The sequence below is a fragment of the Podarcis vaucheri genome (assembly GCF_965113315.1).
Source record: "Podarcis vaucheri genome assembly, chromosome: 11".
NCBI classification, from domain to species: Eukaryota; Metazoa; Chordata; class Lepidosauria; order Squamata; family Lacertidae; genus Podarcis; species Podarcis vaucheri.
The window spans coordinates 49,872,423-49,888,028 of record NC_138749.1 but is presented as its reverse complement, the minus strand read 5'-3'; positions in this window follow the sequence as shown (position 1 = coordinate 49,888,028).

Below are 15,606 nucleotides of genomic sequence, written 5' to 3'. Positions count from 1 at the left end.
ATAAATCATATAAAATAACTGACAAATCATCTGTGAAACAACCGCCTTCTGTGAAGCACTATTAAGAAAACAACTTAAAAAATAGGTTAAACAGCATAACCCCAATAAAAGTCATATTATAAAATTCACAAAGCATTACAGCGCACATAATCCACAATGTCCAATTTTGTGTTTTCATTTCGTATTTGTGCGCTGTGAACCACCCTGTGGTTCATCTCCAGATGAAGGGCAGTATAAAAATGTAATAAATATTTAAAAAATATAAGCATCAAAGGTCTTAGGAAAATAATAGTGTGGAGTGCTGTTTCAGAAGATGAGGCTGTGGAGAATATCCATCTGATGTACCCCCTCAACCACCATTTATGGGATGGTTTGTGTTACTTCATTGCTTAGCCTACAGTTGTGAAAACCTTATGTTATTTCCAGTTGGAAAACCATGCTGTATGTCATGACTGTGCTGGTTTTATTATGTTGGGGCATCACCGCTTAAATCAAGAACATAGAGATACCACAAAAACATTCATTGCCAGAACAAACAAATCTTAGAGGAAGTATTGACAGGTGATATTTTAATTGCTTTGACCTCTAAAGTGATTAAATAATCATGAAACCGCTTCTGTTTAACAACTGCTTGAAGTACTTTATATTCTTGTCTCCGAGTGGAACGGAGTCTAGCTTGTAATGGTGTGATTGATTTTTCCATATCAAATACAATGTTATAGTCTGTTGTTTCCATCGCAAACGTACAAGAATCTGTCTTCGGGCTCGGGCTTTGGCCCGGCACTCTCAAGCCATACTTTATGTGACCACATCCTTCCATTACAAGTATGAGTGGATTAATATTGATTCCCCCCCCTTTCTCTTCCAGAGCTGAAGGTCCATCTTAACAGCAATAAATTACACAGCAGAAATATGAGGATAAGTTTCCTCCTCCTTGCTCTTCATAGTAAGGATTAGTGCATTGTCTTAAAAAGCAAGGTCTGTTTCTCTTAACCCGCTGGGAAGTTCCAGGAGAAAGGATGGCTTTGGACTCCGGATGTTTATTTGACGTGGAGCATGCCAGCAGCACTTCTGAGCTGCCTGGAAAGCTGGTTCAACAAACGCTTCCAACCCTTTCCACATGTTGACAAGAGCAAGATGGTGAAAAGTATAGCAGCAAAGATTTCTGCTAATTGTGAGAACCAAAGACTTGCATTCCTTGATGTGCATCCTGTCTGCCTGTTTCCTGGCCAATGGATAAATCCATCTCTGACACTGGTGTTGTTAAACTTGTTTCTGGATAGAAATGTTGACCTTAATCATGAAGAACTGTTGAGTCATTCACTCTCAGCTGCACAAGCTGGTGCAGCTCAAAATTGAAAAACACTTCAGAATGTAAATATTGACCTGTGGAATCAAAAAAAGTTTGGCAAGGTGGTCTTTTAGAGGAATTAACAGAAAAACTAAGTGTGGGAAGAGATAAGGGCCTTATTTGAGGAAACATGGAAAGCGTTTATTAAATACTAGCATGGAATGCCTGGCATTGCCCAGGAATTTGAAGAAACCAAAAAATATTGTGTTTTTCACATGGTAAAAAGGTAAAGGACGCCTGGACGGTTAAGTTCAGTCAAAGGTGACTATGGGGTTGCGGCACTCATCTCACTTTCAGGCCGAGGGTGCTGGTGTTTGTCCACAGACAGCTTTTCAGGTCATGTGGCCAGCATGACTAAACCACTGACACTAGCACAAAGAAGAAATGTTTTGGTCCACCAGTGGAAGAAAAAGGCTGGAATGGAGCTTCTGCCTGCCTCTCTCCCTCTCTCTTCCCTTCCACAGTTGAGGAAACTAGGTTTCCTTTTCCGCTGTCTGGTTCCATTGTTTCCCTACCCATCTCACACCCAATGAGAGCTGGTTTGCACTCTCCACTCTCCCTTCCTTGCTGCAGAGAGGAGGGAAAGCAATCTGTTATGGCCCTCTCAAGGCCATGGCTGTGCATGGAGAAGTGATGGAAGGCAGCAGAGGTACAGCGAGGTCCTCTGTATGGGAGTTCCTCCTCCTGCCAGCCAGCCAGCAGCTTTTGGCCATGTGTGATTTTGGGTGCCTCTGGAACAGGTAACCCTATAATGTATACCTGGTTGGAAAACTGCACAGCAAAATTCAGAAAAGTGCATTTTTTTTTATAGCTTTTGTTTCAGTTCACGTGTTTTTCTGGTAAATGCAAATCAAGTAGTTTTACATTAAAATGCAATCTGAACCAAATTTCTTCCTCATTCCTACATCTGACTCTGCTTTGAATTTTTTTAAAATTCAGTGGCGATGTACAGTGTTGGATGAAATGATGGGTTTTATATTACAGTGTCAGATAAAATGATTTTGTCCTGCTATATTCACTCAGAGCTTCTTTGAAGTCTACAAAAATAATTTTATCTCTCCCCAGAACATGAGTTCATTCACTATCTTTGGGGGAAAGCAAAAAGTTAATTACGTGGATGATAGCTTGCTTTGGGGATTGTACAGACAACAACACTGCAAAAAATGCAAAAAAACAACAAATTAATGGTGGTGAGAAAGTCCTGTTGCATATTTTATTGAAAAGTTATATCCTCAATAATTACATTAAAAGGATTACTGTGGTGTAAAAGGTTCCTATGGAGTCTGTGAAGTCTATCACACACTGAAAAATTTCCAGATGTTTGTTTTACCCATAGTGGTTGCAGCAGAGTCCAAATTAATGCAAGATACTGCCTAGAAATCAATAAAAAATTCTAATGAGTACATGGAAAGCATTAAAAAAAGATTTGAGAAGGATTTGAACTACAGTAAAAAAACCAAATGTTCTTGTTTGCTCAATTAAAAAACACACACATTATACCTCTGGAATACATTTAATTCTCAGATTCCTCTTAAAGGAGACAGTCTGTTTATTTCAGTCTTAGGAAGAACCTTGGGGCATAGTATATAAAATGTCAGCAATAAATTTGAAAAATGTTAACTGTAATGCTAACAAAACACATCTGTCCTTAATACGGATAATAAAAACCTGGAACATTTCTAAATGAAAAAAAGAAAAGAAAATGAAAATGAAAGCATTACCTGAACGCTGATAGGTTCCTAGGTTGTTGCGGACTGTGGAGTCAGGGATATTTATGTCCAATGAACTTGATTTATACCATCCGGGCTGAGTATAAACTGTTGCTTACACAGGGCAAGACCTGGAAAGTCTCATTTGTATGGTAATGATTAAGTTTAGTGCTTATACCACCAACCAGTGCCATTGAAACTACAAATTTGCAGAGAGAAACAAGAAGTGAGCGTATGGGGTGGGGGTGGCCATTTCTCCTAATCTCAAGGGCATATGTTTATAGGTTTCCCCAAAAGCAGCTATGGAGAACTCTGGCCAATTCCTGAAATTTTATATGTAAAGTAAGGTATAACTTTTCCCTGGTGACTAAGCATTTCATTCGCAGTGAGCAATCCGATTACGGTGTTTTATTGTCCTCAAAGTAAATATACTATACTATATATTATATACTATAGTATATAGTATATAGTATATAGTATATAGTATATAGTATATAGTATATAGTATATATGCTTTCGTAGATTTTCACGGGTACAGGAATGCAGGTTTTGGTGTCTTCGGGTGTCTTCCCGTGTAAGAGTCGGGGTGTCTGTGCGACGTTTCGACGAGGTCTCACTCGTCATCTTCAGGCTGGTGCTTTCGGCTTCTTGTTACTGGAACAGAGCAGAGTCTGGTGTTTGAGTTCCTATAAATACTGTTGAGGGGTGTGGTGTATAGCCTCCAACGTTCTGGGCAAAGAGGAAGTTCCTAGATTAGTGTGCCTTTTCTTCTTTTGTTCCTTAATTACTTGAGGGATATCTTGGGTGATTTCATGAGTGGTATTCAGAATATCACTGGGTGGGTCATTAAGTGTAGATTAGTTGCTAAAGCTTTCGTGTCTTGACCTCTTGAGCTTGTGAAGAGTTTTTCTGAGAAGATGGCTGTGCTGCATTTAGTTGTGCTCTGGCTTGGCTTCGTGTATAGGGGCGAGCTATGGTTTTGTGCCTTGTGCCAGCCAGATCTGTGTAGGGATTGCAGGGGGGTGCAGCATCCGGAGGTGCCACTATAGTTTGGCTACTGGATGGAGTCTGTAATATGTCTGTGGAGAGGGTCTGGGTTTGGGTCTGGTGTGGTTGATTGGTGACGGCGTTCTGTGTGCCTCTGGTTCTGGTGTCGGTTTTTGTGGGGAGGGCTAATTTCCAGATGTCTGGCAGGCGGGACGTGTCGTCACGCTTGTTCATGTTGTGAGGGTGTTTCTCTATCTCGATGGCTTCCATGATTATTCTCTTGTGGTGATGTTCCATGTTAAAGAGCAATTTGGAATCTGCAAAATTAATTTCGTGTCCTGTTTCTTTCATGTGTTGGAAAAGAGAGGAAGTTTTTTCTTCTTTTTTGACGGCATTCTTGTGTTCTGCGATACGTGCATTTATTCGTCTGTTTGTTTGTCCAATGTACGTGGCTGGGCAGACTTTGCAGGGTATTTCATAGACCCCTTGGTTTTCCAGCTGGATTTTGTCTTTTGGGTTTCTGAGGATATTGGCTATTTTTTGGTTGGTGCAGAAGGCTGTTTTGATATTGTGTTTATGGAGGATTTTGCTGATTTTGTCTGTAGTGCCCTTGATATAAGGAAGGAGGGCCATGCCATTGTTTTCTTCTGTGTCTTGGTTTTTGGGGGGTGTTTCTTTTTGGATTAGCTTCGTAACCCTGTTTTTCTGGTATCCATTGGCGATTAACACATTTGAGAGATTCTGTAACTCAGTTGTCAAGTGGTCTTTGTCAGCCAGGCGTTTGGTTCTGGAGATGAGAGTCTTGGCTACGGAGTTTATTTGTGCAGGGTGGTGGTGTGATTGTGCATGTAAGTAGCGGTTGGTGTGTGTTTTTTTCCGGTAGATAGTGTGTCCTAGGGAGCCATCAGGTTTTTTGTAGATTAGGACGTCAAGAAAGGGGAGTTGGTTGTTGTCTTCTATTTCCATAGTGAATTGTATTTTGGGGTGTAGGCTGTTGAGATGTGTGAGGAAGCTATCTAGTTTTTCTTTCCCGTGTGGCCAAATTACAAAGGTGTCGTCAACATATCTGAGCCAAAGTTTGGGTTTGTGTTCTGACTTGTCTAAAGCATTGGTTTCAAAGTGTTCCATGTACAAATTTGCGATGACCGGTGAGACCCTCTCCACAGACATATTACAGACTCCATCCAGTAGCCAAACTATAGTGGCACCTCCGGATGCTGCACCCCCCTGCAATCCCTACACAGATCTGGCTGGCACAAGGCACAAAACCATAGCTCGCCCCTATACACGAAGCCAAGCCAGAGCACAACTAAATGCAGCACAGCCATCTTCTCAGAAAAACTCTTCACAAGCTCAAGAGGTCAAGACACGAAAGCTTTAGCAACTAATCTACACTTAATGACCCACCCAGTGATATTCTGAATACCACTCATGAAATCACCCAAGATATCCCTCAAGTAATTAAGGAACAAAAGAAGAAAAGGCACACTAATCTAGGAACTTCCTCTTTGCCCAGAACGTTGGAGGCTATACACCACACCCCTCAACAGTATTTATAGGAACTCAAACACCAGACTCTGCTCTGTTCCAGTAACAAGAAGCCGAAAGCACCAGCCTGAAGATGACGAGTGAGACCTCGTCGAAACGTCGCACAGACACCCCGACTCTTACACGGGAAGACACCCGAAGACACCAAAACCTGCATTCCTGTACCCGTGAAAATCTACGAAAGCATATATATATATATATATACACATACACATACTATAGTATATGGTATATACAGAGTGCCTGGCGTGCTCTGGTCCATGGGGTCACGAAGAGTCGGACACGACTAAATGACTAAACAACAACAACAACAACATATACAATATACTGTTATTAAGTATTTTAACAAAATTGCCTTGTAAACTACAATAGGCATGGACTACCTAACTCTGATCAGAGATGTCCCCTCTAGAGCAGTCTTCTTTTCCTTCCTTGCAAAATGACACAGTCCTGAATTCATGTGTTCTCCTTCTGCTGAACAACACTGGCTCTTATTTTTAAATTTTTGATGTGTAAGTCCTTAGACTGTAGGTAGTATGCTCCAGCAAGGTCTAGAGCAGGGGACGCGGGTGGCGCTGTTGTCTAAACCACTGAGCCCCTTGGACTTGCCAATCGGAAGGTCAACGGTTCACATCCCTGCGACAGGGTGAGCTCCCGTCGCTCTGTCCCAGCTCCTGCCAACCTAGCAGTTCGAAAGCACACCAGGGCAAGTAGATAAATAGGTACCACTGTAGTGGGAAGGTAAACAGTGTTTCCATATGCTCTGGTTTCTGTCACGGTGTTCCATTGTGCCAGAAGCGGTTTAGCCAGAAGCATGGCTGCATGACCCGGAAAGCTGTCTGTGTACAAACGCCGGCTCCCTGGGCCTGAAAGTGAGATGAGCGCCACAACCCCATGACCCCACTTAACCGTCCGGAGGTCCTTTATCTTTTTACCTTTTAGAGCAGGGCTGGCTAATCTGCTGCCCTCCAGTTCAACCACAGTTCTCATAATCCCTGTTCGTTGGCCATGCTGGCCGGGACTGATGGCAGGACCACAAGTTGGCTACCCTTGGCCTACTGCAACATGGCATAGATTTATCCAGTTCCATTCTGGCATTACTCTTTTGGTTCCATTATGTTGTGCATTCCACTCTGGCTGTCTTCCATTAGGAAAACGAACTCTTGCAACATTTAGAATGGAATCTGAACATGCACTTTCACACTTTGCTCACTGCATATTTTCTCCCTTTGTATTTTTAAATTGATCCTCTCTGCAGAAAGACTCCAGTGTGGGGTATCAATCAATCAATCAATCCGTCAATGCCACTATTTCATTGGCAGTAGACATATTTTGTAAAATGATGGTGCTTTTGATATTGTTCTAGGTTAGAAAGAGGGGTGGTAGGCTCTGTCTTAAACCTTTTCTTTTTCTTAAAAAGAAAAACAAGTTTTATTTAATTATCATTTGAATATGATTCACTCCTGCTTTTATACAGTTGAATTACCACAGACACACACAGTTTGCATGCTCAGCCTCTTTGAAGAGTCATTAGTTGAGAGCTCTTGGTGAAAGGAGAGCAAAAATTTCCATGTTATCATTGGCAGATGGATTTTTTCTTTTTGCATGTGACGCCCAGGGCTTAGTATGTAATGGCTATTTGTGATATGCTTCCTGGTTAACTCAACAAAATATATGAATCTGACGAAATCTCATGTAGTGTTTATTTTAGTGTTTCTGTAATGTAGTATAAATTGTAATTTATGAGGTGACATTGAAGAAAATTCCAGGGGAAGTTGAGTATAAGATTAAGGGATTATTAAATCAACTTTATTGTGTTTCTAAAACTTAAAAACACTTTACAGCTGCTATAAATTGTATAAGTGTGTTATCAACCCATAAATTTTAATAATTTAATAAACATTCTTTTGTAAAGTTGGGCACAGGGCCAGAACCCTGAACTGTTTGTCCAATCAGTTTTACTAGCAATGTACTGTTTATCTGCCTAATGCATACATGATCTCTTTGTCATTTGTAAAGAGTGGTTATTACTTTTAATGGACCACTTGTTGGACATCAGGGAAATAAGAAAACAATCAGTCAAGCCTGCTTCCTTCCTTCTCCATTGGTTGTTCCTCAGGACTCACCTGCATCGGGAAACAGAAATCGCTCCTGCTTTGTTTCATACATCTATGCTCATTTCCTAAAGGATTCTGGGTACTTTCATTTTTGGAATGGCAGACTCCGATGCATGGGGTGGGTGGGGGGAAGAAATGGAGAGAGGCCCAGTGGTTGGAACATGGGTTGGAAATGGAGGGATCTTCCTTTTCCCCTCTGACTTCAGCCACTTCATTTTTTATTTTTTTTAAATGATATTTATTGAAATTTTACAGACAATAAAAGGTTACAAGATTAAAAATAAGAAATAAAAAAGAATAACAATAATAAAAGAAAAAGAGATACAAAAATACAAAGACAAAACACATAAAAAATAAGAAAAAATTAAAAAGAAATCAATATTTTCATGTCTTATACTTCATTTACTTGTTTCCTGACCTCCTCACACCCCCTTTTTTGTATTCCAGTTCACATAGTTAATTCAGCAAATCCTTACCATCTATCATTTATCTTTACTCAATATCTTAACCTATTATAACTATATATTTTAAACCATTATCAATCCGAATTCACATATTCTTGTTAATCTTTTTACCAATACCGCTTATTTTCAATCCAACTGACTTCAGCCACTTCAGAAGGGGAAGCAAGGATCCAGCTCTCGTCCCACCAACCTTCCTGCGGAGACCCTCAGTAGAGACCAGGGAGGGCTGTGTTAAGCCATGAGGCAGAACAGGAAGCAGAAGCGACATTACAGGATCCCATACAGGAGGGTGCTATCTTGCTGTCTAGAATCAAGCACCACCTTCACAGACCCAGCCACTCCAACGGAGAGCATGTTTGCAATCCCAACATCCCCGCAAGCTGAGAAAGTGCTGGAGATGCAACGAGGTCAAGGGTACATTCCTTCATATGTGGTGGACCTGTGTCAGAGACATGGCCAGCAGAGAAGAATCTGCAGAGGGGGAGGTAGAGGCAGATGCAGATAGAAACTTGGGGGTGAAATCCCCAAAAAGGATGTTACTTTTTTTCTGTATGCCACAACAGCTGTGAGAATATTGCTAGCGAAGAATTGGAAGAAGCAAGATTTACCAACTATGGAAGAATGGCAGATGAAGATGATGGACTATATGGAACTTGCCGAACTGACCGGGAGACTCTGAGACCAGAGAGAAGGGATGGTGGAAGAAGACTGGAACACGTTTAAGGAATATTTGAAAAAATATGTTAATATTTAAATCTTAGAATAGCTTTGGAAGTGGATATAGGCTGTAGAGTTTAGAAGTAGAAGATAGTGTATTTTAAAATAGTATTATTTGTAAGTGATAAAATGTTATAAAATGAATAAAAAAAATTGGAGGGAAAAGCTCGGATTGCTGGAAGCCTGTTATTGCTAAGAAACCTCAACTAGTTAAACTGCCAGCATGTCATGTCCTGCGTGAGAGAAGTGCTAAACCTGACAACCTGTTTTCCTTGGGAAAACCCGCTCTTTACCTCTGAATCAGAGCAAACGTCAATCCACAAAAAACCCAATTGATGTTTGCTCAGATTCGGCAGCAAGGAGTGGATTTTCCTGGGGGAAAGGGGCAGGACAAGTGGAAATGTGGACAAGATCCCTCAGTTGTGCTTCTGTCTAATTGAAATCCAGTCACATGTGTTCAAGGGGACCTAAGCCCATAGTGTAACTTACTTGTTCTGGATCCAACCTAAAGGCTTACTAGCAACTTTGTGACTTTTCAGTTTGTCCTATGAAGTACTCTGCTAAGACCATTTAGCCATATATTCCACCTTGGAGGAGTCTTTTGCACACACCCTTTCCCCACACAGAATCTAGTACACCATCAGAAAAGGGCAGAGGATGGACTTGTAAAAGGGTAAAAGAGTATTGGGGAATGATCCACAATGCAGTGATCCACAAAGCACTACCATAATGAATTGGAAAAAAAAATGTTTAACAGTACTCCCCCCCCCAAAAAAAAAACACCACACACACCACAACAACAACCCAGAGTCTTTTCTGTTGGGGATAGATAACTCAGACAGAAATTCCCAGGTGTCAAAAAATGTTATTTTTGTATGCCACTACTGCGGCCCGTGTTTTGTTAGCCCAAAAATGGAAAACGATTGAGGTCCCAACTAAAGAAGAATGGCAACTTAAACTGATGGAATATGCGCAGCTTGCGGGCCAAATTTATAGAACAAGAAGAACATATGTTTAAAGAAGATTGAAAAACGTTTATTGAATATATGGGGGAAATTGTGTACAGCTGAAAACGTTGGCAGCATTAAGATAAATTCAGTAGTGTAAATAATAATAATAATAATAATAATAATAATAATAATAATAATAATAATATTTCATTTATACCCCACCCTCTCCAGCCAAGACCGGGCTCAGGGCAGCTAACAACCAGTAATAAAAACAAGTTGATTATTAGAACAGGCTCATATGTATTATTACATGATAGTGGATCTTATAGCATAGTAGTGGTTGCAGTAAGCTTACTGTTCTACTGATGAAGCCTAGGATGGCGAAACGAGGCTAATAATAATCCTTGTCTTAGACTCTGTGAAAGGATTCTGTGGAACTGTAACAACCCTTCATGTGGTTCATTATTGGACTCTTTGAACAGACAGGTAGAATAGATACTTATACATGTATGGACCTTATGCATGAACTGACTAGAGAATGAACATCCACTAGGTCTTCTGCTTTTTTCATTGAACTTTATGAGACTTCTGTTGAAATCTACAAATAGATACAATGAATAGTATACCTTATTTATTCAAAAGTACAGCCGGTTACGGTTTGTGTGTTTATTGAGTATGTTCCACGTAACCATAGGTTTGTTGTTGGTTGGAAAATGGCACCACCCCTATCTGGAAACTGCTATTCCAAAATTCGAACCAAAGTTACCGTGCACTGTAAACACCAGGTAAAAACGGTGCTTTGTTTTTCGTTTGTTTGTTTCTAAAACCGGCTCTCAATATTAATTGCACCATTCCTCCTCAGTGGTTGTCTCTGACTGTTAAAACTGTTAAATGCCATTTTATTGCAATGTGAGCAGGAATGTCGCATAGTATTAAAATATCATATGCAGTTTATTGGTGGATTTCAACCCATTACCAAAGGCTGCTTTGATTTAGTAGATCTCTCCCATTGTTAACTACATTTATCCCATAGGAGATAATACGGAGCTCTATTAAGGAATGCAGTTACTTACATGTACATATTGTACTAAGCATCACATATAAATTATATATACTAGCTGTTATGCAGGATGTGCTTTTGGCGAAGTAAGAAATCAGTTCTCAAGAAATCTTAATAAACATTAATTTATTTTAATGAAAACATATTTGCCTTTGATTTCTCTGCGCTCTGCAGCAAATAAAAACGAGTTACTTGAAAATGCATCTTACAGTGGGAAATGCTCTGTTCAGAAGATTTATTCTGGCTTCACCAAGTGGAGAACTGGTGCTGTGTTTTCAGGCTGCTTAATGTTTGCCTCTGACTGAAAGCATAATTTTGGAATCCCGGTAAATACGGAAGATGGACTGTGCCTTTAGTAAAAGGAGAACCTGGACTGCAAAATTCAATGAAGTGATTTTTGTTTCCCTGGTACCAATATGAGCCCGTGCATAGCAATAGTCAAAATATGCATGAAAGAGATAGGCCTAGGGTATTTCTAGATTACACATTTAAATGAGTTAGCAGTTTATTGGCTACGTTCATATCTATTTTTATCTATTATGATAATATTGCAAGTGTTTTTAGAATCCTGCTGATGTATTTACTTGTATACAATGCTTTGTCATATTTGCAATAAAGTTTTCCCATTCCTTTTTAAATTTGTTACCATCCTGATAACATTCTAAGTCTACTAGTTAGTTTGGCCATCTCTGCATATTCCATTAACTTAATTTGTCAATCTTTTTTGTTTGTTTATGATTTGGACATGTACAATTTAACAATGTAGTAATGGAAACAGGGAGGGGGTAGAGGGAAGTCGGGGATTGGAGAAATCCCATATTTTGGTACTGTGTTGAATGTACAAACATTATGAAAAATGATAGTTGCTCAAATTTTTATTTCTTATTTCTTAATGTTTATTGTTATAAGATGTTTGTTATATTGAAAACCAGTAAAAATATTATTAAAAAGGAAGTTTATTGGCCACAGGGGTGCCAACCGGAATAAAATATTTGGGGGGCCCCAGGTAAGCCCCTCCCCACTTATTCAATCATGTGATGGGGGCACACCCACACAATTTAATAGTGGGGGCCATCCCAGTTAGACCAGAAGAGTAAGCTGCCAGAAACAATCATGACTGTTTCTACGTAGAGAGCAACTGCATTCAGAACAGATACGTACGTATTTCTCTCTCTCTCTCACACACACACAATTTATTTCCCTCCTTCCCTGTCCTCCGATGGTATAATATTTCCAGCATATATAAAAGTAGCACACATGACTTCAGCTACAATTTTGACTTAATGAAGAGCTTAATAAAAATCGGCATTCATAGCTCCTGTGTAGACCGATAAATTAGCTAATGGAAAAACTAAGTCCTTATGTATTATGCAAAAGATTAGTCTTTACATTTGCATAATGTGCTACAAATGACCTACTGTTTCAAGGAGTAGCAGCTCAGTTAAATGTGATCTGAAAGCCAAAGTGACGTCAATAAACTAATTACTCTTAGCATGGCAGGTCTCATTCATTGTATGGAGTTCAGGACCTCCCTCCATGCTCCTCAGCGCAGAGAGGACAGTTGAAAGACACAGAAGACATGGCTCAAGAAAACAGCAGAGCGTTAATGAAAGAAAGATATACTCAGCGTGATGGGAGGTAGAGATATTTCCATTTTGCTAAGCTTGTTAAATCATTTGTCTTTCTCCAATGGCATAGAGCTTGTGCTTGTGGTCCCTTGAGCTTGGAAGTGCAAATGAACCCTGGAAAATGGAACGATTTTCCCCCCAAATCCTAGGTTAGAGTTATCTGAGGCAAAATCTCTTTCAGTGTTTTGGGTTTACAAAAAGAAGGGACACTATTTAGGTGAGGAAAGGCAGGAGCTTCAACCCTCTTATGGTATAGGATTTGGAAGCATCTATATTTGTGAAAGCTATGGTTTTCCCAGTAGTGATGTATGGAAGCAAGAGCTGGACCATAAAGAAGGCTGATAGCCAAAGAATTGATGTTTTTGAATTATGGTGCTGGAGGAGACTCTTGATAGTCCCATGGACTGCAAGAAGATCAAACCTCTCCATTCTGAAGGAAATCAGCCCTGAGTGCTCACTGGAAGGACAGATCGTGAAGCTGAGGCTCCAATACATTGGCCACCTCATGAGAAGAGAAGACTCCCTGGAAAAGACCCTGATGTTGGGAAAGATGGAGGGCACAAGGAGAAGGGGACGACAGAGGATGAGATGGTTGGACAGTGTTCTCGAAGCTACCAGCATGAGTTTGACCAAACTGCGGGAGGCAGTGGAAGACAGGAGTGCCTGGCATGCTCTGGTCCAGGGGGTCATGAAGAGTCGGACACCACTAAACGACTAAAGAACAACAACTACAATATTTGTGGCTTAGAATCATAGGATTGAAAGGGACCCAAGGATCATCTAGTCTGACCTGCTGCAATGCAGGAATCTCAACTAAAGCATTCAGGACAGATGGTTATCCAACCTCTGCTTAAAAACCTCAAATGAAGACGAGTCCATCAACTTCCAAGGGAGTTCGTTCCACTGTTGAGCAGCTCTCACCATCAGAAAGTTCTTCCTGTTTAGGTGGAATCTCTTTCAACTTGAATCCATTGATTTGGGTCCTACCCTCTGGCACAAGCTCCGTCTTCCACGTGACAGCCCTTAAGATATTTGAAAATGACTTTCACATTCCCTCTCAGTTTCTTAACTAGACTGAACATACCCAACTTCCTCAACTGTTCCTCATAAGGCTTAGTTTCCAAACCCTTTATCAGCTTAGTTGCCCTCCTCTGAATCCATTCCAGCTTGTCAGTATCCTTCTTATATTGTGGCACCCAAAATTGGACACAGTATTCCAGGTGTGGTCTGACCAAGACAGAATAAAGTGGTACTATTACTACCCTTGATCTGGACACTGTACCTTTGTTGATGCAGCCTAGAATAACATTAGCTTCTTCTTTTTTGATTTTGCTGCTGCATCACACAGTTGACTCATGTTAAGCTTCTTGTCTACTAAGACCCCTAGATCCTTTTCACATGTACTACAGGCAAGCCAGACGTTCTCCATCTTATACCTGTGCAGCTGATTCTTCCTACCTAAGTGTAGAACCTTACATTTGACCCTATTGGAATTCATTTTGTTGGTTTGGGCCCAGTTCTCCAATCTCTTAAGGTCATTTTGAATCCTGATTCTGTCTTCTGCTGCATTAGCTACCTCTCCCAGTTTGCTGTCATCTGCAAATGTGATGAGCATCCCCTAATTCCTCCATCCAAGTCATTTACAAAGACGTTGAACAACAATGGGCCCATGACAGAACCCTCCAACATCCCACATTGTTACTTTTTTCCAGAATGATGAGGAACCATTAGTGAGGCTTGCTGTGGCCCAACCTAGATCTGAAATGTTACTAAATGTGTGAGCTTGAATGAAGAAGGGAATACCGCTATATCCTTTGTCCATTTTTGTGTGTGTTAGAAGTTTACCTTCCCCACCATGTGGCAAAAGCACAGCTGAGGCTGATTCTGAGCAGGACAAAAATGGCCAGAAGGAATTGGGTTAAGCTGCCCTCCCCAACATCATTTCTTTGTTCAAACACTCACTCCCCAAGGCTGTTTTTGATATATATTTTTAAAATGTCAACAGGAAAGATATACAGAACTATATGTCTTATTTTCTGCCTCGTTGGTTTTACACTATCAATGTTATAAACTTCTAAATGGGTCTTGTGCAGAATATATAAATGCCAACGTTATCATCCCTTTACTTTTTTTTAAAGGTGAGTGAATAAACAATGTTGTTATGGCTAAAGTTGTTATGAGGTACAGTATATAGATAGAAAGGCAAACAACAACAACAACAACAACAACAACAACAACAACAACAACAACAACAACAACAAATTAATAATAATTATTTATTATTTATGCCATCTGACTGGGTTTCCCCAGCCACTCTGTGCAGCTCCCAACAGAATTAAAAGCACAACAGCCAGTTGAAATAAAAAAAATAAGGTCATATATATGTGTGTGTGTGTGTGTGTGTTCATAAATGTGCTGGCCAGGCGCGTACTCAGGAATTGGGAAATCACCATCTCAAAGAAATGGCCAGAATACCAGGAAAGGCAATCAGATAAGGCATTATCCGATAACCTGGCAAACAGGAAAAACAACAACATTCAAATTTCTGTTGTAGACCACCTTTTCTGTGATGTAGGTATGGTGTATGGAGGGGTGGTTTTGAGCTCCAGGGAAGGCACACCTTTAAAATGTCTATATAAGGGCAGGCACACCTGGGTTCTGGGTCCTCCTCCTTTCCTGTGTGTGAGGGGAGCACCCTGTTGCAACAGATCAATAAAGATCAGGCTTACTAGCTACTTTGCTTCTCAATATTCTCTGGTTGGCCTCTGTTATTTTCTCCTACCAATGGAGAACCTACAGAGGACTCTATAAGGGCTCTTGTGTCCCCCATAAGGCAATAAGGGCAGATTTTTTTTTTATTACACAGTGATGCATTTTATTGTCTGCCAGACCACTGTTGATGGCTGGTTTCTTTTTCTAGTGACATTTTTACTTTTAAACCAATCAATGCCTAAATATGTAATTTTTAATTTAAAAAAGGTAAAATGAACCCAGGAGCTTTCTAGGAATGAAGGAACACAACTGGATACAACTCATAGATTCCCTTCTGTTAATTTCTGTGCTCAGTTTCAGCAT